The sequence below is a fragment of the Rousettus aegyptiacus genome, unplaced genomic scaffold, assembly GCF_014176215.1.
Source record: "Rousettus aegyptiacus isolate mRouAeg1 unplaced genomic scaffold, mRouAeg1.p scaffold_m13_p_4, whole genome shotgun sequence".
NCBI lineage: Eukaryota > Metazoa > Chordata > Mammalia > Chiroptera > Pteropodidae > Rousettus > Rousettus aegyptiacus.
This window is the reverse complement of record NW_023416307.1, coordinates 7,401,496-7,427,239: the sequence shown is the minus strand read 5'-3', so window position 1 is coordinate 7,427,239 and position 25,744 is coordinate 7,401,496. Positions and strand designations below refer to the sequence as shown.

At 42.9% G+C, this 25,744-nt stretch overlaps 1 long non-coding RNA gene and 1 pseudogene across 1 annotated transcript; one reads left to right on the top strand and one right to left on the bottom strand.

The window, feature by feature from the left end:
- Window positions 1-999: 999 nt before the first annotated feature.
- LOC107519597 lies at window positions 1,000-21,656 on the bottom strand. The gene is made up of 4 exons (XR_001599129.2): window positions 20,775-21,656; window positions 20,532-20,693; window positions 2,591-2,677; window positions 1,000-1,355 (listed from the first exon to the last, which is right to left on the bottom strand). It is a non-coding gene; the product is annotated as an uncharacterized LOC107519597 (long non-coding RNA).
- LOC118602510 lies at window positions 11,851-11,969 on the top strand (annotated as a pseudogene).
- Window positions 21,657-25,744: the final 4,088 nt, after the last annotated feature.

Below are 25,744 nucleotides of genomic sequence, written 5' to 3'. Positions count from 1 at the left end.
TGGGGGGTTAGGACTTCAACACGGGAAGTTGGGGGGACAGAATTTAGCCCATAACAAGTACCCCCGCCCCACCGCGTCTCCTGGACTGTAAAGAATGAACACACAGCGAGCATTTGGGATCAGCATAATTGTCTGTCCACCTCGTCTGGCGTCGTTTCCTTAGCTGAACAACTTTGCTGAATTAAATTGAATTCCCTGGCGAGTTAGGAAAGGGTCACTGGAAGAGTCCTCTTTCCACAGAAGCGTTTCTTCTCTTCCTTTTGGAAAAGGAGGGGAGAATGCACTATTGGGATTTCTAAGTGTTCCTTTTAGAAGCCTGACAGTGAAGGAGACCACGGTTATGGAGCCTTCGTGTCAAAAAGAGAGGGGGCCAGGGGAGGGTGGGGGCGCCGCGGCTTGAGAGCCGGCCTGTTTCTCACAGAGCTCCGCATACTCCACACCGTCCACATCTGTGGCTCAACCTCCGTCTGTAGGTGCCTTTATTCATACAGCTGCTTTATTCATTCCTCTTAGCATTTAAGTTCTTTTTTTCCCCTTCTAAAACAAGTGTTGCTTTTATCGTCTCAAAACTTGTGGTAAGAAGCAACATTCCAGGCCCTTGGAGTCCCTGTTATTGTAAATGATCTACTTTGATTGGTCGAACCCAATTTTCTAATATATAAGCTGGTAACTGAAAGACATTATAAACTGCAGCTACCCAGGCATTTCCCTCCATGTATTTACTTATCACTTCTCTGCTATTTCTTTGGCCAGCTGCTGGAAATAAAAAGAAAGGGTCTGTAACTGCCCCCCCCCACACACACACACACACTCCCATTCACAAGATGATTCCTGCTTGGAACTAACGAGCTTGGATATTATTATAACTCATTTTTAATCACCAGGTAATAAAGAACAAAATAACCCCTCTCACTCAAGAAAAATAGAGTTTTATGTAATAAACACTGACTCTAATCAGTGTGCATAACAGTATGACAGGTGCTTCACAGAAGTGGGTCATATGGAATTAAATATCTGGCAGAGAATGGTGTGCTTGATCATCTGATAAATACCATTTATAGAACTAAGTAGGAAGTTGTTTCATAAGTGAAATTTTGTTTCTACTTGACTACCCTGCTACATTAGTTTCCTATTGTTGCTGTAACAGACCACCACAAACTTAGTGAAACAAAACGCATTTATTACCTCACAGTTCCAGAGTCAGAAGCCTAAAATGGGGCTCACTGGGCTGAAATGAGGTTGTTGGGAGGGCCGTGATCCTTTCTGGAGGCTCCTGGGGGAGAATCGGCTTTCTTCCCTTTTTTTCAGCTTCCGGAAGCTACCCAACACTCCTTGACTTGTGGAGCCCGTCCAACCTAAAAAGCAGCAATGGCCAGTTGGGTCTTTTAGGTCTTTATCACATGACATCGCCCTGCCACTGAACCCATTCTGCCACCTCCCTTACACTTTTGAGGCCCCTTGTGATTATATTGTGCCCACCTGGATAACCCAGGATAATCTCATTTCAAAGTCAGTCGATTAGCAAGCATAATTCAACTGCAATCTGAATTTCTCCTTGCCATACGCATGATGTAACACTATTCATAAATTCTAGAAACTAGAATGTAGACACCTCTGAGGGCCATCATTCTTCCCCATCTGCTTCATGGTGATTCATGAAAATAAGGTATATTTCAGGAGCTATGTCTGTATTTCATTTTTTAAAATTTGTTATTATTATTTTTAGAATTATTCAGTTTTATTTTTCCTTATTACTCCTAAAACTTGACTTCACTAAGTAGCAGGCCAGACTTCTGAAATGTCATGGGCTGTAACTCTTTCTGAAAGAAGACAGAATTTATCAAATACCCTGGTTCCAGGATGTTTCCGCCCCAGAATTCTAAACCAGTTACAGAATTGTATCATCTTAGGTCTTAACATCGAATGATCTAGGCACATGTGATGTAATCAAAATAGCAGACATCATTTCTTCCTCCTTTTTTTTTTTTTAACTAAATACACTTTCACTCTTTTCTCCCAAAGAGTTTGTTACTGAGAGACATTTGAGTGTCATTCTTTCCAAGAATCCTGTCTATCAGTTCTAATTCTTGGCTTAGAATAATTTACTTTTATTTTTAATTAAATTTATTGAGATAACATTGGTTAATAACATTACATAAATTTCAGGTACATGGCTTTAAAATTCGATATCTGTATAGTCTATTTCATGATCACCATCAAAAGCCTAGTTTCTTTCCATTAGCCTATATTTGACTTTCTTTACCCAATTCAACCTCCCTCATCCTCTTCCCCTCTGATAATCACCATTTTGTTGTATCTATGGGTTTGTTTTTGTTTTATTTTGTTAGTTTGTTACTTTTATGGAGAAACAATTTAATAAATATTCAGAACTAATTGTTCTGAGCCATGGACAAATTAAACTTGCCTTACTCTACACATGGCTTCGCTTTGCTTTCATCAATACTTCCTATTTGCACAAGTCTAACCCCATCTTTAAAACTCCTTATAATTCCGTTATTACTGGGAGAAGAGGGAGGACAGTGGAAGGCTTTTTTTGTAGGAGGAGATTCTGAAAAGGGCAGATACTTACTTTTCAGGTCATTACATGGAAAAACAACAAATGTTCCTTCTTGTTCTCATAATGAAACACTCAGGCCAAGACCATAAAATTTGAGTCCTGAAATGATAATATATTGCAATATTATTTTAAGCCCATTCAAAATTTGTATTACTCTCTATTTTTTCCAAGTTTGGGTTCACATTAGGTGGATACGTTAAAGAAGAGGTAGTGAGTAGGGTGAGGAGGAAACAGCGTCATTTCTAGCAGCACCTGGGAGAGTACAGAACTTCTGTCATTTTGATCTCAGTTGACACATCTCTTTCAGCCTTGGATCTGCAAGTGCAATAGAGGGAGATAATCATTTTCCTTTTTTTTTTTTCCAAAGCTGCTTGGACCCGCTCTCCTATTATATCCACCCCGGCATTATCACTATTCAAAAAAATGAACAGCCCTTCCAAAGACGTGTTACAAAATAAGCCCTTCGATGTGGGCTGTTTCAGTTCAGAAAAGAAAAATTCAACCAAATAACTTTTATTCATACAGTCAGTAGGGAAAACGAGCAAAATTCCCAACACTGCCAATCATCGCCTTTTCCTCCTGGGCCTGGTTTATGTCAATCATTCATATCGACCCTGGAGTTGATTCTGAGGCCTGAGCTACACATAATCCTGAAATATAACACAGATAGAGATATTTGGGTCCACTAATTTGCTGGGCTGGTGGAATACTGTGACAGGGACCGCATACTTGACGGAAAAGCAGTTTGTTTGCATAGCAGGCAGTGGAGACAGTTCCTCTGCAGTTCTGACCCCCTTTCTTTGCTAGGCTGTGTGTTCTTAATAAGTGCGTGAAGGGGAGCTTTTGTTCAGGTTACATCTCTTGAAGAAAATCTGCAGTTTGATGAGGGAAACTCCATCAAAGATCGCTACTATCTTAGGTTGGCCTTGCTCATTAAAATGCACTTCCTTCACCCTGAACATGTCCGATCTTGTCTGATCTCGGAAGCTAAGCATGGTCGGGCCTGGTTAGTACTTGAATGAGAGACCAACCACCTAGGAAGACCAGGTGCTATAGGTGTTAAAAAAAATTTAAAAATACACTTCCTTGGAACATAGAAAGGAGACACATAGAGGAGCCAAATTTCACGGATCATGTTCTAGGGGAGGCAGGAGCTGAGTTGGAGATTAGCCGGGTCAACTTTCTTGAGTGGAACCAGTTTCTGAAGAAGGCTGATGGCTGACAGCTATCAGTGGAGGATCTTCCTGGTAGCTGGAGAAAAATCCTCCAATCCTGAAGGGGAAGTCAGGATCTACATGACCTCTGCTCACCTGGGCAACCCACATACCTCTCCGCACTCCTTTCCTGCACTGGGCTTCCAAGTTTTTACCTCTCGAATGGGCTCATTTAAGTGAAAAGCCACAGCCCTCTCATTGAATCTGACATGTAAGTCGGATTTGGTTTGGCCTTCAGTGTTCTAAAATTTGAGATTTTATTCTCAATATTTAAAAAAATTCCAGATTTCTGATTTTTTCTTGAAAAAGCAGATCTGGCCACACTCAGCCTGAATCCCTTCTAGGCCACAGTCACCAGACATGTCACAAGCCCATCAGTCTGCAGAGATCACTACCAAGCCTCCAGCCCTTGTGAGCAACCACTTGGGTGACTGCTAGATTTTGAAGAGCCGATTATATGAACACGGCTTCTAAGTTAACTTTTAATATCAACAAATCAGATAAGCTTTTATTAAACCCAAAAATAAATGGCTCTCTTAATTACACACACTTTGCTATGTACTGAATATACTTTGAAAATGAAAAGAAATCAAGCTCAATGCCACATACCCTGTCCAGGACAATCACTGAGTAATAGATGCTGGTGGATAACACTTTCATTCTTAAAGAAACCGACGGTGGCGACATTCGTAACATGTTACAGAGTAATTGCACATTAGCTGTGGATCATGGTCCTTAATATGAACTGACTGTAAGAAATGCCATTTAAAAATAATTACTTGTTTGCTAGAGAGCACAAACCCAAGATACTCAAGTTAAGCGGCAGGGAGGAATTTTGACATATTCCCTGGTGATTTGTATTGAAATATGACTTATTCTTAAAGTCCATTCAATTCAGGTACATGAACCATGGCTGGTGCAAAGCCTTCATCATTGTCTCCATCGCAAGGGGGCTTATAGCAAAGTGGTAGCCCTCGTAGAGGCTGGTGGTTGTGAAAGCTGCTCTTGGTGGCCTTCACTCTTTCCTCCTTGTTAATGGAACATAGATTTTACTTAGGCAGAACATGTCCAACCCGACACATCCCCAGGAGACAGATCGTCATTGAGCTAAATATGTCAAGGAAACCACATTCTGTTTGCATGGAGATTTACATGTTCAGCTTCCCTTGCAGCTATATCGGCCAAGTGTCCCAGTCCTTTTACTGACACTTTGGGAAATCTACTGCAGTGCTTTTGGAAAAGATAATTTGTTTCCCGATTAAAAAGGACAGGTGTGAAAAGGCAGTTCTACTTTCTTCCAGAGCTGTGGTAGCCATCTTGAAACCATGAAGTAACAGTTATAGAATGAAAAACGAAAAACTCAGGGTGAAATGAAGATTAGAGTCTGGATCCTGGATGACATGGTTGATCACCTGAGCCATTCCAGAAAATGCCTACTTTCAGTATTTTTGCTGAGACAGATGTGTGTTACCTAATCCAGTTTTAGTTAGATTTTCTATTTTGAGCAGCTAAGAACATTCCTAATTGATAAAGAGTTTTAGAGAGCAAAATGCATTTAATATAACAAGAAATAAGATAAATAATTCCTTATAATTTAGAAAAGCCCAGTCTTGTGTTAACGACAATCTCTTCAAAAGAGCCATCTGCTTGTTTCAAACCTTTTCACCCTAAGCCCTATTTAGCACATACGTCCTAGTTTCTCTGAAGTATCCCAGAGTCTCAGGACTTAGCGTTTATTTAGGTAGCAAATTGAGAACTTCCTTCCACTGATTTTTACCTTAATGCGACAGTGCACTATTCCCAAATTTCTTATGACATGGAGGAGCAGAGGGCACAGTCCATGGTACCGGAGCAAGACTCCACTACTTCTTTTTTTCTGTTAATCCATGTCCGCCTTTTATTCCATATTTTTCATCCTTTCTTCACATCCCCCTAGCTCTACCCATCAGGTTCTAGCCCCCCTGAATCTGTTTCACTGAAGGTCATGAGGCTATTCTGGTCAAGCCCAAGGGTCTTACTTAGTCCCTTCCATATGGCCACTTACATTCAGTGCTTACCATGGGTTCCTCAGAGCCCAGTTTCTTTCCTGGACTCCTTTTCCACAGCCTTGCACCCTCAAAGAGCTAAACCATGTTTAGGGCTTTGAGCATCCCCTCTTCATGAGAAGAGTAAAAAACAGCAGTGGTCATATACCTGGGTATAAGGCCATCCTTTACCTTGCTCTGGCTGGGAGGACTTGCATAAGTCATTTGACCTCTCTGGGAAACAGCTGCTCTATGTATCTATAAGAGGCATGTTTTGGGGTACCTATCCAGCCCACACCCCTTTCTCTGTGACCTGCTCCCACCCACAGCCTAGGCAATGTGTATGTGCTACATGACCCTGATAAGCGTATTCTTGGACTAATCGCAGATGCACGAGGACAGCCAATACATAGGCTGGTCAGTGACCAAATATATTCTCTCTGTTTCAAAAACCTGAGCAAAGAGACCCAGCGAATATAGTCCCTTGGTAAGTATAGGAACTAAAAGATGATTCTGGGTGGGGGCAGTGATCTTTCCCAAAGAGCACAGCGGTGAGCTATCAGACAGCAGCCTGCGAGGGAGAGGGGAGAAGCATTCAGATGGACAGACACGAGGACTAGGGACCATATCTCTCCTCACAGCGCCAGGAAGCCTGGGTCTCATTCTGGTGCCTGATGGCTTCCAGGCTCCCCGGAGGCTCAGGTGGTCTTTGCTTCAAGAAGCCCTAGGCTCCTTTTAGTACAACTCTTCGTGGCCCATTTGTCTGTAGGCTCCTTTCAATGAAACAGCCTTAACCAGCATAGAATCTCCCATAAGAATAATGAGAATAGGTAGCTAGAGCAGAGCCAACTAATTTCAACTCAAGGAAAGGCCCGCCTTCCTCGTGAAGCCTCTTCGGCGTTCCATCAGGAGACAAAAGAACCCACAAAGTACTTTCTCAGCGTCTATGCTGTGTTCGGCCTTGAAGCCTGGTTAGATCTGGGAACATGGAGGCAGGGAGGTGGTTAGAACCAGACAAAGGCCCCGTGGCAGATGAAAGCAAAGCGTGGGAGCAGAAGAAGAGTCAAGGGACAAGACTGAGACAAGGGACGGCCACCTAGAGCTGTCATTTGATACAAGCTGTCCGCCTGATACATATTCCCTCTCCTTCATCTAATACTAGAACCTTCCTTAAAGGAAACCCATTCCACGTGATTTGATGAGCGCTCACCCTTCCTGCCAGCACCACCACCGCCATCACCGAATGGGTGGGCACGTGACCCCCGCCAGGCCAATCTGCGTGCACGCCGTGCCCCGGGTCACTCTGATTGGCTAAGGGGTGGGCTCATCAGTTAGGCGTCATAACCTGACTGGGCCAATCTGAATCTGCCCTCCAGCTTTGCTATGGAACTCTTGCGGGAATGACATTTTCTCTAGATTACAAACCATGAAGAAAATGTAAACTGAGAGCTGCTGTTGGGGCAGGGGCAATCTTGACCTCCACATGGAGAGATCTGGACAGAGAATAGGCCCCCAAAGGAAAGCAGAGATTACAGAGAAGGAGGGGGCAGGGAAGGAGTCCACATGGCTTCATTTGGACTCTAGAATCCAGCTGTACCAAAAGCCAGTCCCATCCCTTATATATTGCTGTTAGAAGGAACCGACATGTCCCCTTTTTCTCTTACAATGGTTTGAACTGAATTTATATTACTTGCAACAAGAAAAGCCTTGGCAACATTGGAAGGTAAGGGAGGAAGGGGGAAGCAGGGTCAAATAGGATGGGTGGTCGCTGAGGGCTCCAAACGCCAGGCAAGGAAGGCTGCCTTGTAATGACAGGTGAGTTGCTGCTGGCAGTTGGCGAGAGACGGCCGTGTCCATCTTCAGTTCTGATCCTTTTCTTGCTGTGCCAAGGGGCACTGCACTGACCCTTTCCTTTAAAGGTGAGAAGAGGCTAACGAAGATGTTCGACTTCAATCTCAAGAGGCTATTAGTCTCAGACAGTGCTGCTTTGATTATCACTGAAACGTGTCCTCTCTCTGCTTTCTACCATGCTCTAGGCTTGCCTCCCTAGTACCCAGATACAAACAGAGAAGGCAGCAGTGCCCAGAGCAGAGCTGTGACGTCCAGTGTTATTTCAACAGCACAATTCAGGGTAACTGACCTCCAAAGAGCCAACATTTGCTAAAGCACGCAGCACTTCTCATAATTAAATGCACTGAGGGAAGTAAGGAAACGAGAACATTGTTCCAACGATTCATAAAACTGAGCTACAGAAAAGACTATATGTCCACAGGCAGAAGAGAGAGGGTAAGAACAAAGAGGGAGGGAGGAGAAGGAAGATGCAAAAAGAAGGGAAGAGGTAGTGGAAAGGGAGGAGAGAGAGCCAGCAGAGGTGGGATGAGGATGCTGGGAAGCGTGCACAGAGAAAAAGGAGACAGGCATAGGGAAAGGTTTAGGCCAAGACCCAGCTCCTCTTGGGCCTCTGTTTCCTCCTCTGCAGCAGCCATAGGCAGAACCAACTACATGAGTTGTGAGGCCCAGTGCAAAACCAAAATACAGAGCCCCTTATTCAACACAATAAGAATTTCAAGATGGCAACGACAGAGCATTAAGCCAAATGGGGGGTCCTGTATGACTGTGCAGGCCACCTGCCATGAAGCCGCTCTGTCTGCAGTGAAAGACGAACTAGGCCAGGACCTTCAGAGGGCGTTCTGCAAGCCTCAGATGTCCCAAGAACAAAAGGCTCCTTAACCTCCTAAGTGGGAGGCAGGTCACAAGGCCTGCTCTCTTCTTAAAGGTTCACCATGCACATGAACACCACCACCAAGAAGCCCTGTTGAAAAACTGGTGTGACTGCATTTAAATGAGGTTCTCAAATTTGCTTGACCACCGAAACATTGTTTTCCTAATTCTCCGTATTAACATTTTACAAAATGTTTGAGGTAGATGATCCTAGGCTTTGCAATCACCCACAGCAGCACTTCTTACCCTGAGATTGATACTTAAGAATCTGCTGGGCTTGGCCTTGGGGGTGACAGGAATTTCTTTGTTCCAGATTTGAGGGGGAGGGCAAGCAAAGCAGGAAGGACCTGGAGGAGCCCCAGAGATGACTGTGGCTCCAAAACCTGTGGGTGGTTCTCCAAGATAAGGCACAAAAAAAGCCTTTGCTTTAACCTAAATGTACTCAAAATGTTACTTTTTCATTACTGCCTGACTTCCCCAGAAGTTTTTCAAAAGAGGCTTTGATACCAAGTGCATGACAGGGATTCCTTGGTTATGGTAAATAAACACAATGTTTGTAAAAGCCTCACAAGCTCAGGTCATTATGTCCAAAGTGTTTCACTGTATTTGTGGAGATTTTATGCCCAGAACTATCAGCATTCCGGTATTCCAGCACCTTTGATGAGGAACCAAGGAATTCCCAAAACTTAAACCATTATCCCTGATAACGATTAGTAAACTTTCAATTTTGTTGAGAAGAACAGAGTTTAATTTCAATTTGGAAGAGAACCCAGGCGCCGTCTTTCTGCTTCTCCATACGCCAGAGGGTAAAGTGAGGGATTTTGAGTTGAAGGCTGGATCTCACGTCTCTCTCCCCATCTTTGTTGCGCTGGACAAGACACTAAATTCTCGCTACACTTTTTTTTTTCCTTTGTAAACTGGGAATAATAATAGTAGTAAAGAGCCTTCTGTCAAAAGGTAATGCTTGAGAAAGCCCTCTAAAAATCGAACTGCAGCAAACTTTCCAATTACAAATGTCAAGAGCCAAATTTCCACAATGAAGCCTAGACAGATAATTGTAAAATCATAAAGAAATAAAAATGTTATAAAAAAAACTTAGCAAGGATTACCCTCGTTGGTCATTTTGCTTGTAGTTCAAACTATAGCCAAATGCTATGAAATATGTTTACTCTGAAGATTGTTCAAGATCTTTTTACACAAATTTTGAAGCACATCAGACTGGTATAGCAAGGAATCAATCCCATGGAGACTCTCAGAGTGCGCTGATGACACCTGCTGGCTGCGAGTGGTATGACAAGTATGCTCTACACAGACAAAGGGAAGCGGTCTGGAATCCCTAAATGGGAAATCTGGGAAATTTGGGCTGGAAAGAAACCCTCTGACCTGGAACCTCAATGCTCAAAGTGTAGTCCTCAGGTCACCAGCACTGGCATCACTGGGAGCTTGTTGGAAATGTAGAATGAGACTGCATTTCAATGAGATGCTCCATGAGATTCATATGTGCATCAGAGTTCAATAAACATATTCTGGAAGATTTAATCTAGTGACTAAGTGTCAAAGGGGAATTCTAGAAGTAGAAAGCTACTTTTTTAAAAAAAATAATTTTAAAACCTAGGTATGGATAGCAATGTAGAGAAAGCTTAGCACTTCTGCTGTATCTGGTTCAAGCCTTTTGTCGCCATTGAGTAAATAGGCTTTTCCATTTTATCATACTTCCTACTGATTCCCTTGAAGGTTTTTTCCTTCCACAGTATCATTTCTACAACTCCATGATGCAATAACCCAGGAAAACAGATTCCCATTTAATATATTCTTTTCTGAATCACTGTCTCAGAGTTCCTTGATTGCAAGCAATAAACCTAAGAAAAAAATTATTGGATGGATATGATGGTAGCTTATAGAATCAGAGAAAAAGCTCACCAGTGAGATCTTAGGACAGAAAGCAAGGGAGCACCAGGCCTCCAGAAAGTTGATGTTTCTAGGGCAACGCCTTTGGGACACACCTGTGCCATCTGTTTTCAGTCCTGTCTGTGTTACTGACCAACGTACACATTCTCAGGACGGAGAATCTGTTCGGCTCAGCTTGGCTCACGCTTGGCCCTTGGAGAAGGAAGAACAGGGCATCTAGACTCACGGAAGGTGGATCTGACAGGAAGGCTGGGCTCAGCGGCTGTTACTGTCAACATTCATTCTGATTGGTCAGGTGTGGTGAGACCCATGTCATTCTAGTTGTTACGTATTTGGACTGTCACCCCTGGAGAGGGATAGGACCCCAGAGAAAACTGAGCTGTTTTAGCTGAGAGAAAGAATGGATGATAAGCAGGCGAAACCAGCAGATGTTCTCGGCACACATCTCTGTTGTGAAATAGACATGCATTGAGATATTAGTATATTGATTGAAAAGGGTATTGATAATATACGTACTCCAAAACCCATGTATCTATTCTTCCAAGAAATATCTATTTTAACAGTTTACGCTCATGGTTGGAGCATTCACTGAAATCTTGATGGTCTTGGGTTCTTCAAGACAAATTTATTTACAACCACATCATCAGATTCAAACAGAAATTTAACAGTTGAAAGGGCTCCTACCTTGCCAAGACGTCTGGCATCCATCCCCCCTCTAACATTCTAATGTATTCATGGGAAACGTTATACAAATGATGATGGCCTTTTCTCTCTTTTTAAGTGAGAGAAAGGAAAAGAATAGTGCATCTAAGAAAAATACACTCTGTCACCAGAGCCTAAGGACGTCACAGCTCTTTAAGAAAACACCGTGAAGGAATAAATAGCTGCAGTCTCATAGCAACATTCAGTTGAACAATGCTCAGAGCTGAAGATGTTGTTCTGTTAGAAATTCATGCCTATGAAAGGATACCATCCACAGAGCTACTCGTGTTAATTATGGATAATTAAGTCAGTCCAGGGACAGTGGCTGTGAGTCGCAATCATAGAGTCTTTCCACTTCCTTGGAATGATGCAAGGACTTACCATGACTAATGTCCTCATAAAGCTAGAATGAATGAACCTGTATGTCACAGAGAGGACTCAGTCTCATAACAGTAACCTCAGACAGGGTTTTTACCCGGAAGAATGTGTTTTCTTTTATGTTCTGTGCACTGTTCACCCTCTACAAATAGCTAATAATAATCGAAACAACTACAACAACAACAACAACAACAACAACAATAGCACAAGAGAAATAGTGATGCCCCCATGCGTACAATTCCCATAGACCTAACTCCATAAGCACAGCAGTTACATTCATTAGGCCTATGTGAAGACTTATTTCTCTACTTTAAAACTGTTTCATGTCTACAGCCATGCCACCCTGAACAAACCTGATCCCGTCTGATCTTGGAAGCTAAGCAGGGTCAGGCCTGGTTAGTACTTGAACAGGAGACCACCTAGGAAGACCAGGTGCTATAGGCCTAAAAAATTAAGGGATTGTAAGCTGATAAGGTCCTCGCAATCTGTGAGGTCGACCAAGAGTTGCCTCGCCTAAAAATAAATAAAAATAAAAATAAAACTGTTTAATGAGGTAAAATCTACTTTTGTACTGTCTGGGGGACCTGGGATCCAAGGCCCAAGTTACTAGTAAATGCCCATTTCTCTGAAATCTACTGTTTCATCTTTAAAATCCAGGTGATTTTTTCATTCTGTGCCATGGTCTAGCCTTGTGTATTTTAATTAGAAACTATTGCTTTCTCCCACACTCTGGAGGTACACTGGCTGTCTAGGAAGCGGGGTAGGCATATAGACATGCTCACCTGACTGAGGTAGCTCAATGTGGAGCAAAAGGACTGGGGTTCCCATCCTGGCTCTGCCGTCGTCACCCCATTCCAGGATGGACCTGGCCAGAAACTTCCCTGTACCCTAGTTTCCCATTTGGGCAGTGAGGCGGCTAATCTCTGCACCCCCTTTAATGCAGCCAGAAAAGCTAACCATCCTGGAACTCTTTATTGTGAGCTCTAGGGGTCGAAAAGGAAGTTGATGAAAGTGACCGGAAAGTCGCGTCTTCCATGTTTAATGCATCTGGGCCCTCTCAGAAACTTACATCTGAAGCTTCCCTTTAACGCTCCCATCCTCGGTCCACAGACTTTGGGGAACAGGTCAAGGAAATGAGTGCTTCAATTGGAAGCCAAAACTGGAAGAGAAAAGGATCCAAGAGCTTGTCCTTCAAATTCCAAACCCTTGACTGGGCCTCCTTCCACTATCTGTTCTTCCTTTATCTGCACGGGGGCTCAGCGGTCAGCGCCAAAGCGTTGTCCACAGCGCTTGTCCACAACGCTTGTTGGCCTCGTCATCGCTGAATGCAGGGAGGGCAGCTTATCAGGAGCTCAGTATCCTGGACGATCGAATTAAGATTGGAATATACCTTGACAGGCTGGAATAAGGGATGATATTTGACATTTGAAATTTAATCAGGATAAATGTAAAGTCTGGCTCACTGGTTCAGAATTTTGAGAGCACACAATAGCTGATCCTCGGAAAAAGGCCTGGAACGCTCAGTTTACTACGATCTCCCATCTCCGTCTTCACCAACAGGGCTCCCATGAATACTGTGCTCTGAACTCCCAGCTCATGCCCTTTGATGGACATGGGTCTGCATTATCATTGTGTTTATGTTACAACAAGGGACAGAATTACTGGGCCACATGCATACTCTATAACCAGCAATTCTACTTCTAGAAAAACTTCAAATTAAATATAGAGACGAAATGAATCAAATCAATAACTATCATACATTTTTATAAAGATCAGGAAAAAAGGCAGGGGTTATTCATTGAGATGATTTGTACATGTTAAACATTCAAAGGTTTGTGCCATTTATGGGTATTTCATATCAGAGTATAATATAGTAGTCTTGTGATTCTAATTTAAGATATGTAATTTGGTAATTAATTTTACATTTGCAATTTTCAGTGGAAAGTTATTAGAGATCTGGGTTAAGTTGGCAACAATATTAGCCTCTAAGAGAATTCACCAGTAGGAGTTTGTTTACTAAATATTTGAGAATTATTTAAATACCTGGGAGATTTTGCTTCTTAGTTTAGAAAATCAAGTCTAGTAACTTTGTAAATTCAGTTTAAACTGCTTATGAAATTTAACTAACAAATTCATAAACGGGACTCAGTGTTTAAGGCAGTTAAGTTTGCTCAATTGGAGTTGATAAAAACTTATGCATGGTCTTGGTAAGTGGTTGTTAAATTTTACTAGATTTATAAATGAAAATAATATTTGTGAGATAAGCTAAAAGGCTTATAGAAAACTACCTTTTAAAAATTTTGCAGCTTTACTAAATGAAACATTGATTTGAGGACCCAAATGATGTTTCCTCTGTGTCTAAGAAGCCTGTGTCAAGGACACCTGAAAACTCCCACAGTCGCTCTGAAGGACTGTGTTCAGATATGAGCGGGGTGTTTATGAAACAGACGTTCTGAAAGGTGCATTGGAAGGGTGCCCTGCAGGTGACACCCTTGACGAGGCTGTCACAACCGTATCCCACAGAAGCCCCCGGAGGAAATTGGCGTGTCGAGCTGGAGAAGAGATGGAGAGAGAAGGCATGACTCAGGAAAAAGCTCTCTTCGGATGGGCGAAGGGTTGTAATGGTACAAGGGCTTCTGACTAAACGTGGTCGACTGAACACATGCATTTCTTTTTCTTTTTCTCAAAGACCCTATTAAAATGAGGAGAGAGAGAGAGATGGGTTATGTTAACAACCAATAATATCAATCAATCGCCCTAAAAGAACTCACTATTAGAAGTTTGATTTATTATTAGATTTTTCACAGTTGTTTAAGCACCTGAGGGAGGTTTTGCATCTTAAGTCAGAAAATCAAGATTTTTTACTAGACGTGGCACAAACGTTAGAGACCATGAGAGAGTAAGCAACAGCAGACAGGTCTGTAACAAAAGGTTTGCAAATGGTAAGTGGATGACGAAGCCCTGAGAGCTGAGCAAATGCCTGCAGAGGGGATGCCATGTAGAAACAAGCCCCTTTACGCCCTAGAGCCCAGAGAAGTGTCAGGAGGGTCGGGCACAGGAACCGGAGAAGGCGGGATGAGATACGGCAGAACGGAAAGGAGGGGGCAGGGGAGATGACGGGGAGCGAGGGTGAGAAGCAAAGAGCCCCGAGCTCCTCGCCACATTCCAAACGACTGGGCGGCCGCCCACCCTGCCCCGCGAGGACCAGAAGCCTGGGACGAAGCTGCACCGGAGAAGCCCGAGGTCAGAGGTGCAAGGCAGTAAGTGGCACTATACTTAAAATAGAGTCACGCTGGAAGTCCACAGACCGGATGGTGAGACCCCCCTGCTGAGCCCCCTCCCCCTACTCACGCTCAAAGCAGGAGCTTTAAGAGTTTGTTGTTTTTTGTGGGGTTTTTTTTTTTTTTTTTTTTTTTGAGAAACCAAATGTCCCAGAAAAAAAGACCTACAGATACTAACATTTGGTGTTCACAAAAAACAAACAAAATGGCAGGTTTCCTTGCTATTCTTGGTTGAGACACTTTGGCTGCAATAAAAGAATCCAGCCAACAGTAACTTAAATAAATACGGGCTTAATTTTATGATATAACAAGAAAACTAGAAGTCGTGGGAGGCTGGCGTGAGTTCAGCCATTTCAGCAATGTCAGGGTTTGCTTTTGTTTTTACCTTTGCGGTTCTCAATTTTTTGGTCTCTGGACCTCTTCAGACTTTCAAAAATGATTGAGGACCTTAAAGAACTTTTGTTTATGTGAGTTATACCTGTTGATAATTGTTGTATTAGAAATTAAGACTGAGAAAAGTTGAAAATTTAAGAATATGCAAGCACACATTCATTGGCTGTCAGAATGAAAATGTCATCCCATGTCAGCCAGACTCTGCCAAACCCCATTGTACACTCATGAGAGAAGGCGATCACGGGAAATTAAGTCTTGGTGTTATTATTAAAATAGTTTTGATATCATGAACCCCCTGAAAATTCCTGAGAATCCTCATGGGCCCCCAGAACACATTCTGAGAACTATCACTTTATGGCTTCTCTGTTTTAAGGCATCACATTGGAACTCAAACCAGGAAAAGGGAACAAGAGGTGAGCCAGCCATACTGCCTTCGAATCAAGAAAGGAAAAGCTTTCCCAGGAATTCTTAGCTGACTTCCCTCTATAGCTAACTGGCCGGAGCTGTCACATGATTAAAAGCAGCTGTTACCAAATATAAAAGCAAAGACCAACAACAAACAGAAGTTTGTTTTGAAGCTTTCAAGGAAACAGAGACAAACCAGAGAATAGTATTTAAAAAAACTTAAACCCAATAATTAATTTCCTCAGAGAAGAGGACAATATTGAATTCATAGAATAATATACTATTAAAAATATTTTGTAGCTGAAATAAAAATTCGACCCTTGTGTTGGGAGGTAAATCAAGGAAATTTCCTAGAAAAACAAAAAAGACAAAGCAAATAAAATGGAAGAGATGACATTAAAAAATTTAGAAGAACATGAGGTATAACCATCTAAATCATATAAATTTCAGAAAGAAGTAAAAGTAAGAAAGAAAGAAAGAAAGAAAGAAAGAAAGAAAGAAAGAAAGAAAGAAAGAAAGAAAGAAAAGAAGGAAGGAAGGAAGGAAGGAAGGAAGGAAGGAAGGAAGGAAGGAAGGAAGGAAAGAAAGAAGAAAACTATCATGGAAATAATTCAAGAAAATGCTCCAGAATTGAGAGATATATTTCTTCATTACAAGAGCCTACTGTGTGCCCAGCAGGAAGGTAAAAACAATAACTCGAGGCATGCTATTATGGCATTTTGGGATGCTGCATACAAAGTGAGCTCTCAAAGGCAAAGAGAGACAGACAGACAGACAGACAGATTTTGATTTTGAGAGAGAGAAGTCATATACAGTAAAACAAGAATCAATTTGTATAGTTTGTGTAGATCGTTGGATTGAAAATAATCTTCCTTCAGAATTTTAATAAATGGGGGGTGGTGTTCTATCATGATAAGAAAAGAGAAGAGAATGTTCCTGGGGGACTGTTAGGAAAAAGATTTATGAACTTCAGGAGGAGCCAAAAATGGTACAAGAAAGGAAAGAAACATAGCCATGGAATGCCACTTGGCTCACCGATGACCGATATTTTGTATGAGCATAATAAGTAAACTCTGAAACATCGGTTTAACCAGAAGTCATCCTATAACTATTGGGAAGATGAGAGGAAGGAAACAAGGGGCAGTGGGTGGTTTCAAGGTGCTAAGTGATCTTCCTGTATATTAGGACTTTGCTCTAGACGAAACGTTTGTGTTCCCCCAAAATCCATATGTTGAAATCCTACCCCCCAACGTGATGGTAATAGGAGGTGGGGCCTTTGAGAGGTGATTAAGTCATGAGGGCAGAGCCTTTATAAAAAGAGAACCCACAGGGCGCCCCTGTCCCTTCTACTATGTGAGGCTAGACGGAGCCGTCCATGAACCAGGAAGCAGGTCCTCACCAGACACTGAATCTACTAGTCCAAAATCACCTGATCGAATCACTATGATGAGGATGGCCGCAGAGAAGGCACAAAACTAGTTAGTGGTGGAACTGGGATCAGAACCAGGTCTCTTGACTCCTTTTCCAAATTGCCTCCTCCAATAGGGATGGCGGGAGGGATGGGAGGCTTGCTTCTCATCGTATTCCATGCTGATACATAGTCTCGAAGGCACCAGTCCCAATGGAATGCGATGAAAATGGCACCTCCTGGAATTGTACAGTGGCCCCGTGCCCAGATATAGTATTCAAGCCACACCCAGGCACAACTACACGAGCACAGTTTTCAAGAGACTGACCCAGGTGGATGATGTGGACTGTGACCATGAAAACACTGTTTATCCACATGCGGCCAAGTGACCCACATGGAACTCAAGCCCCAGATCCTGGCCTCCTAACTCTGCTCTCGGGACTTCATTCCACCAATGAGAGCCCTGAGGGGGGTCATGTGCCCCTTGGAGAATGTGTGGCCAATGGTGCCATCACCTTTGCCAAAGCAATGTCTCCTGGTGACCCTGCTGCCACTTTCCATCCTGCGGCCAACAGTTTTTGTCTGATTTTCAACTCGGTAGTGTGAGAACTGAACACAGCAACCAGCTGCAGGATCCTCACTGTTGCCATGGGTTACACGAATGCAAAACTAAGGATGGAACTACGACAAGCCTTTAACATCAGCCCTCGAGTGGGAAGCTAAAAGAAGTGCTCCAACACCTTAGAAGAAAGCAGGTGGCATCATGTCAAGGGACAGCAAGTTGGATGGATAGTGGCCGCCTGGAGCCTTGATTTGTTACCAGCTGCTTAAAAAAAATCCTCCTTATGTGGTGCTTGCAAGTCATGGCAAATACGTAGAGAAATGAGAATGAATGCCTGAAACTAGAGACCTGCACTGTCCAATCCAAATAGCCCCTCACAGGACATTGGTCCTGTCAAAATGTCCACGGAGACATTGGTTTCTGTTGATCCATCTGCCTCACAGGTCACATATGGTCACTGAGCACTTGAAATGTGGCTGTTCTGAATGAAGACGTGAGGTAAGGAAAATGGTCGCGATGGGTGGGCAGCAGTAAATGTTGTTGCCTTACCTCAAATATCAAAATAAATCCCCAAAAGATTAAAGAGTTAAAAGCAAAAGCAAATGTAGAAAAACAAAATAAACTTTGGATGGCCCGGGAGTGTCTAAGAATATGAACAACAGAAGAAAACACATAGAAAATGACAGATTTGACTACAAAAAAAAAAAACCCAAAAAAACTCTAGGTGTTGTTTTTTTTGGCAAATATTAACTTAAAAAGGAAAAGAAATTATCTTCATGCCAGATACTCTGCTAGGTACTTTTACAAACATTCCTCTTTGTTGAAAAAATTATATTTATTGAGATATAATTGACATATAATCTATAAATTCAAGGTGTACAACGCATTGATTTGATACATTTATTATACTACAACATGATTACCACTTTAGCATTAGCTAACACCTCTACCCCCTCACATAATTACCATTTCTTTTTTGTGGTTTGCGCAATTAAGATTTAGTCTCTTAGCAACAGTGAAGTTTATAATATGGTATTGTCATCTATATTTACTATGCCATGAACTGGATCTGTACAACGTATGTGTCTATAAGGTGAAAGTTTGTAAAAAGCTTTCGCTTTCATAAAATTGTAGATATAAAAAATGTTAAGCCACATAAATATGGGAAATTATCTTCCATAAAGATTACATATAAAGTACACAGAAAATTGATAATATTCTAACACCCCAATAATAGAATAAACAATTCCCAGAAGAAATACGCATGACTAATATGGCTAATAAATATTAATGAGTTCATTCTCACTAGTAATCAAAGAAAAGCAAATGAAAATCACCATTAAAAGTTAAATTAAATTTAGGCAAATTTAAAAAACTTCATGACAATTTAAGTAAACAAAGTTTTGTTTTTTTGATCAAAGTCATAGTTAGCTGATGGGAATATAAATGGGGAAAAGCTTTCTGGATAGCAACTTGCAAAATACATCAAGAGTCTAAAAAGATTCTATTCTTTGACCTAGGAGTTCTACCTCTGAAGAACATACAGACCAATCTATGTGCCAGGATGTCCACATGGTCACTATTCATAATGACAAAATAACTGAAGCAGCATAAATATGCAAATAAACTATGATATAACCATGTGGGGGGGGGGGGACGTGCTGTCAGCATAAACCGTACATTGGATTTCAGAGACTTAGTATGAACGAAGAATGTAAAATACGTTAGTATTTTAGATTGATTTCATACTGTACTCAATATATTGGGTTAAATAAAATACATTAAAATTAATTTCACCTGTCTCTGGTTACCTTTTTAATGTAGCTACTAGAAAAGTTAAAATTACATATGCAGCTAACGTCTGTGCCTCATGTTTATGGATTGTGATGTCTCAGGAAAGGGAACTGGGTGGAAACTATCGTCTTTTATAGACACGGAAGTCACATGGTGTCCCTTCTGGCCTTGCTGAAATTCAAAGTCACCTCTTGATGAGAAGAGGGTTAAAGTCCCATCGTAGGAAGAGCACGTGGAATAGAAGACGTGGTCGAGGTCATTTTTAGACAATCCCTCTGCCCCAGCACTATTCGAATAGAAGGTAACTCAGACTTAAAGAGATTCGGTGATTCTGTGGTGCAGTAAGAGATACATTTGGTCTTTGTCCCCAGTTTCTGGGCACAGAGATCCTACATCCCTGGGAATTTCCTGAGCAACAGGAGTAGCTTTTGTGCATCGTAACAAGCCCCTTTCGATCGTCCCAGGATTTATGGTAATGAGGTGTCTTAGGTTGCGGATACTAGGTAGCCTCAGGATGTGATTCGTCACCAGAAAGACTAAGTGACTGGGGAGTCGGAACTTTCAGCCCACCCATGGGCCTCCAGAGACCGAAGGGGCCTGGAGGTTGAGTTCACAGGACCAACGACTTAATCAATCATATCCACACATGACACCTGGATGAGAAACTGACAGCAAAGCTGTCAGGTTGGGGAACATCTCTACCTACTTGGAGGGTGATGTACCCTGACTCCCTGAGGACAGAAGTTCCTGCGCTCAGGACCCTTCGAGCCTCACCTCGTGTCCCCTCCTGGGGACACCTGACCTGGCTGGTGCAAAGAAGGACTTTACCTTTAACTTGTGGGCTCTGCGTGGACTCTGGGTAGTTAGTGTCAGCATGGAATCGTATTGCAGGACACCAGCTGGTGTCAGAGAACTGGCGTTGGAACTCATCGGCTAAGGGCCCGGACATCGTGGGCAGAGAGAGGCAGTTCCTGGGTGCTCTTTCCAGATCCTGACCCAGAGAATCTGTGAGCTAACAAAGTGACGATGGTTCTGCATCGCTTGCTGTGCGTTGGTTTATCACACAGTCACAGATAAATGCGGTCCCCCCTGAGAGTTGTTAAGGACCAGAAGTAACATATAGAAACCACCTAATAGAAAATCTGAGAAATGGTAACTCTTACCTTCTCCATTGGAGAGTGAGAGGCTCATCACCAACCGGCTGCATTTTTTTCCATCTGTCTTCCTCACTCCACGCCCCACTGTCCCCCACACTCGCGGGAAATCTCAGAGTCATCCCAGCGCAACGAAGACCCTCTTCACGAACTCTACCCACTTTCTTCCACCTGGAGGTGACAAAGATCTTTTTTAGGAGTCGGCGTAGGGTCCGAAGCCAGCTCTGTGGTAACTCGAGCCCTTGTGCCCACCTGTGTTTATTCTCTTGCCTTATGGAAGCCGAAATCCATGTTGATCTGGGGCTGACCCTAAAATTATTCTGCAGGCTCTCTGCCAACCCAGGCCTATCAGACAGAGTCCTGCAAAGTAGGGGAGGCCAGGTGAGGCGGAATCAGCTCCGCCTGGGCTGGGAATGTAAACAGCCAGGCTGGTAGCTCCCGCCCCGCTCAGTTTGCCACAGCAAGTGGAATCCTGCTGCAGAATCCCATGGCTCCTCTGTGTTCTGACATGCTAGGACAGGGGAACAAAGATTCTCCACCCTCTCTTTGGGGTTATTAGGTAGACAAAGCCCTACCCATTCACTCTGCCATGTGCCTCTAACAGGGTGTGTCTCCTGCCAAGGAGCTCTCCCGCCCTCCCTCGGATGTCTTCTTTCTCTCCAAATTGAACTGCGACACAAATGCTGTAACAAAGACCCAGAGTCCAAGATCGGACAAACCAAAGCAAAGTTCCTAACCATGGAAATGAACTACTGCATTTAGATCATCACTGCATTCAGAGGAATAAAGCCAGGGCTCTTCCTCTGTCATTCATGCCCATGGCCCTTGTGGGAAAGTTACCTACCCCGTGCTCTGACTAGGCAGGTGTGTTAGGACAGGTGGACTTGGCGGAGGAAAATCCAGCTGCTGCCCCAGGTTCTCTGATCCTCACTGAAACGTTGAAAGGTAAATGCATTTCTGGACTGAGAACGTGGTGTTGCTATACAGCGCTTTATATAGAATGGAGCCTCTGTAAAGCTCTGTGGAGTTTATCAGAATTAAAAGAAAGCGACTGTGACTTGGGGAACCTAGCAATGTGCAGAAGATGTAGGTTCTCTATCTACATTGCAATAAAATAGAGCCTCAATCCGTGGGAATCTTGAGAGCCCTGGGGTGTCCCAGACTCCTCACACCCCTGTGCAGTGTATTTATCAGGGGAATGGGTGAAGGGAGTGTGTGTGTGTGTGTGTGTGTGTGTGTGTGCGCGCGTGCCCATGTGTATCTAATGCGTCTGGGAGCAGGGGATGTGGATGGACAGCTGGCTGGCCTGGGGTGGGAAGCTGAGTTCTCTCAGGTTCCTTCTGGGCCCACACAGGTTTTCAGGTATGAGGCTGGCTAAAACAGGCTGAAAAACATTAGAATTTAAAAAAAAAAGAAAAAAGAAAAAAAAAGAGACATCAGATTTAGACCGTGGGACTTGAGGGGCCTGAAGAAGAGAAATCGGGATTTCAATGCTTGCTAATATAAAAAGAAGAGAACCAGAGATCAGTAAGCACCAGGTATGATAATTGGATTTAAGAGGCTGTTAAAGAATTATTCCGATTATTGTTAAAATCGTAAGGAAGACTTTATTCAAGTATATCACAATAGGCATCAAGACAATCGTATTAGGGCAGAAAGATCAAGCTCAACGCTGAATGCAAGAACCAGTGGAATTTACAGGCCAGGAGCAGGGTGATGGGGCTAGTGGGTGGAAAATTACTCAGAGGGGACATCACAGGTCGGGGGATTCCTGCCCAACTGGCCTAACTGAAGGCAGATCAAGAATGTGCCCAGCAAAGTTTGGGGATGACAACTTGATCAGATATCAAGGAATGATCAGATATCAAGAGTCGGGGATTCTCTTTAAAGTGACTTAGCAGGATTCTCACTAAAGCTGGAGAGTAGGGTTGATGCCTAAAAGAAGGCTCAGAGGAACCTGACTAAAGTTTGGTCAAGGAGGGACTCTTGTCAGGGCAGCCCCACTGAGAGGCGCGTGAAACCCAGGGTGGGAACCGGAAAGGCTAACTGTGAGCTAACATGTAAATATACACTACGCTGTATAATACCGGTAACTATGTGTGATATTTTATACATTATTTACAATGTTTTATACATAGGATATTTGTAACTATTATTTCTTCGTTCCTCAAAGTAGATTTGATAGATGATTAAGAAATCTCATAGTGGCTCCATAGTGTAGTGGTTAGCACGTCTGCTTTAGCTCCAGGTGGAGCCATGGACCATACCGCGGGTACGCCAGGCCCCCCAGGTGCACGCAGCAAGCCTGTGGGAGGAGATGCCCCGCCCTCAGAGATCCTGTTCTTAAGGGGAAACAGCAACATCCACGGGTCAGGGGTGGAAGAGAGTGTGGGAGGGAATTAAAGAGGGGGGTAAGGAAACCTCAGACCCAGCACAGCGAAAAACGTATTTAATCTCCTATTTCCTGAAAAGTTAACATTTTGATGAATACTGATGCAATCTCTTGACGGCACATCAAAGATGTAGAAGGTTTTGGCCTAAAATTGTCTGCAAGATTTTACAACTATGATAGTGAAATCAGTCTTGTTAATCTTTGAGAAATGATGGAGAGAGAAAGCAGCACTGAAAGGTCAGAGCTGGGAGAATTTCGTCCCAATTATACATATAGTCCGGTTTCATAGAACGTTCAATAGTTCAACTATCTGACTCAGGAACACCCAGAAATTGCTGTAACTACAAGAAAAGCAGGATTTGTGAATGTCAGAAAGTGAGGAAAGTGTTTCCTATGGGGGAGGAAGGGATTTCTCTTGGGAGACACACAGAATGAGTATCTGAGATTCTCCCAGCGTTCGACTTAGTGATTGTGGGTGGTTTCTCAGATGTTCGATTCATAGTTATCTATCAATTAGTACATATTTATATTTTATGCGCTTTTCTATATGTGTGTTGTATTACACAATTAAAAGGTTTAAAACGTTTGTCCTGATTTTCAAGACAGGAAAATAGTTAAAGAATTTCAGAATTTACACACCAAAATAATTATTGGAAAAAAAAAATCTAGAGTAAGTTATTAACTACTCAGAAGGACAGTGGCAATGCTAGGAGCCGGCACAGGCTCATTCACCATAACCCGAGCTGAAAGCTCCTGAACTCTGTTTTCGCACAGACTTACTTGATCAGTGGATCATGGATTACAGAAAGCATTCGACGTGATCTCTCATGGTCTCCTTGTGGACCGAACAGACACGTGGGCTGGACCAAAGACAGCTCATCTGGAGGATATTGAGGTGGTGGCAGATTTCAAGCATGAAGGCAAATGTTTTCAAATTCTTCCTGCAGAGAGGGGAGGTCTATGCAGTAATGTGCTCGATGACCGACAACTGGCTCTCTGAGTGAAGAAGCCCTGATTTGTGTTTGCCAATTTCTGTGGTGTCGATATTTCCACCATGGCTGATGGTTGTGTTTAACAACTGACTTGCAAAATGTCTGAAAGTTTCGCTAGCCAATCTAAGCTGGCTTCACTACACACACTGTGCTGTGTCTCCTCTTCCAGGTCTAGGCAGGTTTGTCATCGCTTTGATCAAGAGTCCAATGCAAGTGTCTCTGTGATTCCAAAAGCTGGTTATAAAGCCTGTGCAACTTCCACTGTGGTGTTGGAACACTCACTCTGGGAACACCCTCTGGGAGCCCCAAGCCGCCATGCAAAGAGTTTGACCACTTGAGAGCAACATGCTGGAAAGGCTATTTGTAGACCCTCCCAGTGGAATGCAGCCTCTGGCCATACCCACCAATGTGCTGAATACATGAGAGAAGCTGTTTTGGACACTCTGGGCAGATCCGGCTACGAAGTGACCTCCATGAATGCCACAGAGAATAAAAATATCACCCAGTTGAGCCCTGCCTTTCTGCCCGACTTCCAAAGCTGTGAGATATAATAAAATACTTGTTTGGAACCACTAAGTTTTGGGGTAGTTGGTTCTGCAGCGATAGATCACTAAAATGCTTGCCACACCCATTTCCACCCTTTTCTCACTTCTCTTTCTCGATTCCAGATGCTGGAAAGTGGGATACGCTAATTCCAAGCCTCCCTTGCAGCTAGGTGTGGCCATGCGACACTCTTTTGGTCAATGATGTAGACAGAAATCTCTGAGGAATTTTTCTCTTCCTGAATTAAAGAGGCAAACACTTTAGAGGAGAAGCTTTTAGGTCTTTGTATCTTGTCATGCTTCATTTTTCCTGCCCAGAATGTGGATATAATTGCTTGAGAGTCTGCAGCTATTTTGTGTCAGGAGGAATGGGAAAGAAAGAGAAAAGGGCAGAAGTTTTGAGTTATCTGCCTCTGGATCTCCCATTTCATGGAAGAAATAAAATCTTAATGTGCTTAAGCCATTGTTTGATGGGATCTCTGTTACTTACAGCCAGAAGCAATTCCCATAGACACACTTTGAAGAAGCTAATTTGTTGCAGGTCGAATGACCGAGATCACAGAGGTTTAATCAGGACAGGTTTCACAGGCGTGTGACTTGGGCAGTAACACAGGGCCCCCCACTCAGAAGAATCCTGCTTAATTTAAAGTTCTCTCATCTCAGTCTTGAAATTTTAGATAATTTTTAAACAAGAGGCCCCGAATAACTCCTTGCACTGGACTCCGCAATTACGCAGCTAGTCCTGGGTTAAATGAATCAGTATGATCCTAAATGAAATTTGTAAATGATCAATAATCTCTGTCCTCAAACTTGGCCACTTAGAAAAGGACAAAGATGATGTCAAATTCGTAAATAACACAAAATCTGATAAATTGTCAGTTAGGAGACAGACTTAGTATTTTAAAAGAAATCTAAGTTGTCATGAAGCCTAAAGCCTAAATCAAGATGATGACATCTAACAAGAGACAAATGAGAAGTCTTGTATTCAGAATTTTTTTTTTTTTAAAAAAACAAAGTCGAAGTGATAGATCTGGAAGGAACTCTGCTGTAGGTCAAAGATCGGGGTTTTGCCACTGCTCTTTCTGTGTGTTGTAAGTAAATCACCACTTCTTTGGACCGTATTACCTCCATCTGCATGGTAAGGGGCTTAGCTGGGTAATACCAGATCAAGCTAATGATTGGGCTTGGAAAATTTTTGCCATATAGTGATATTTGGTAATAGTGTTTCATCTGGGAAGGAGCCATGTATATATCTCCTTAGCCTGGAGCTGGTGTGGCACCAGGTCAACAGGTAAG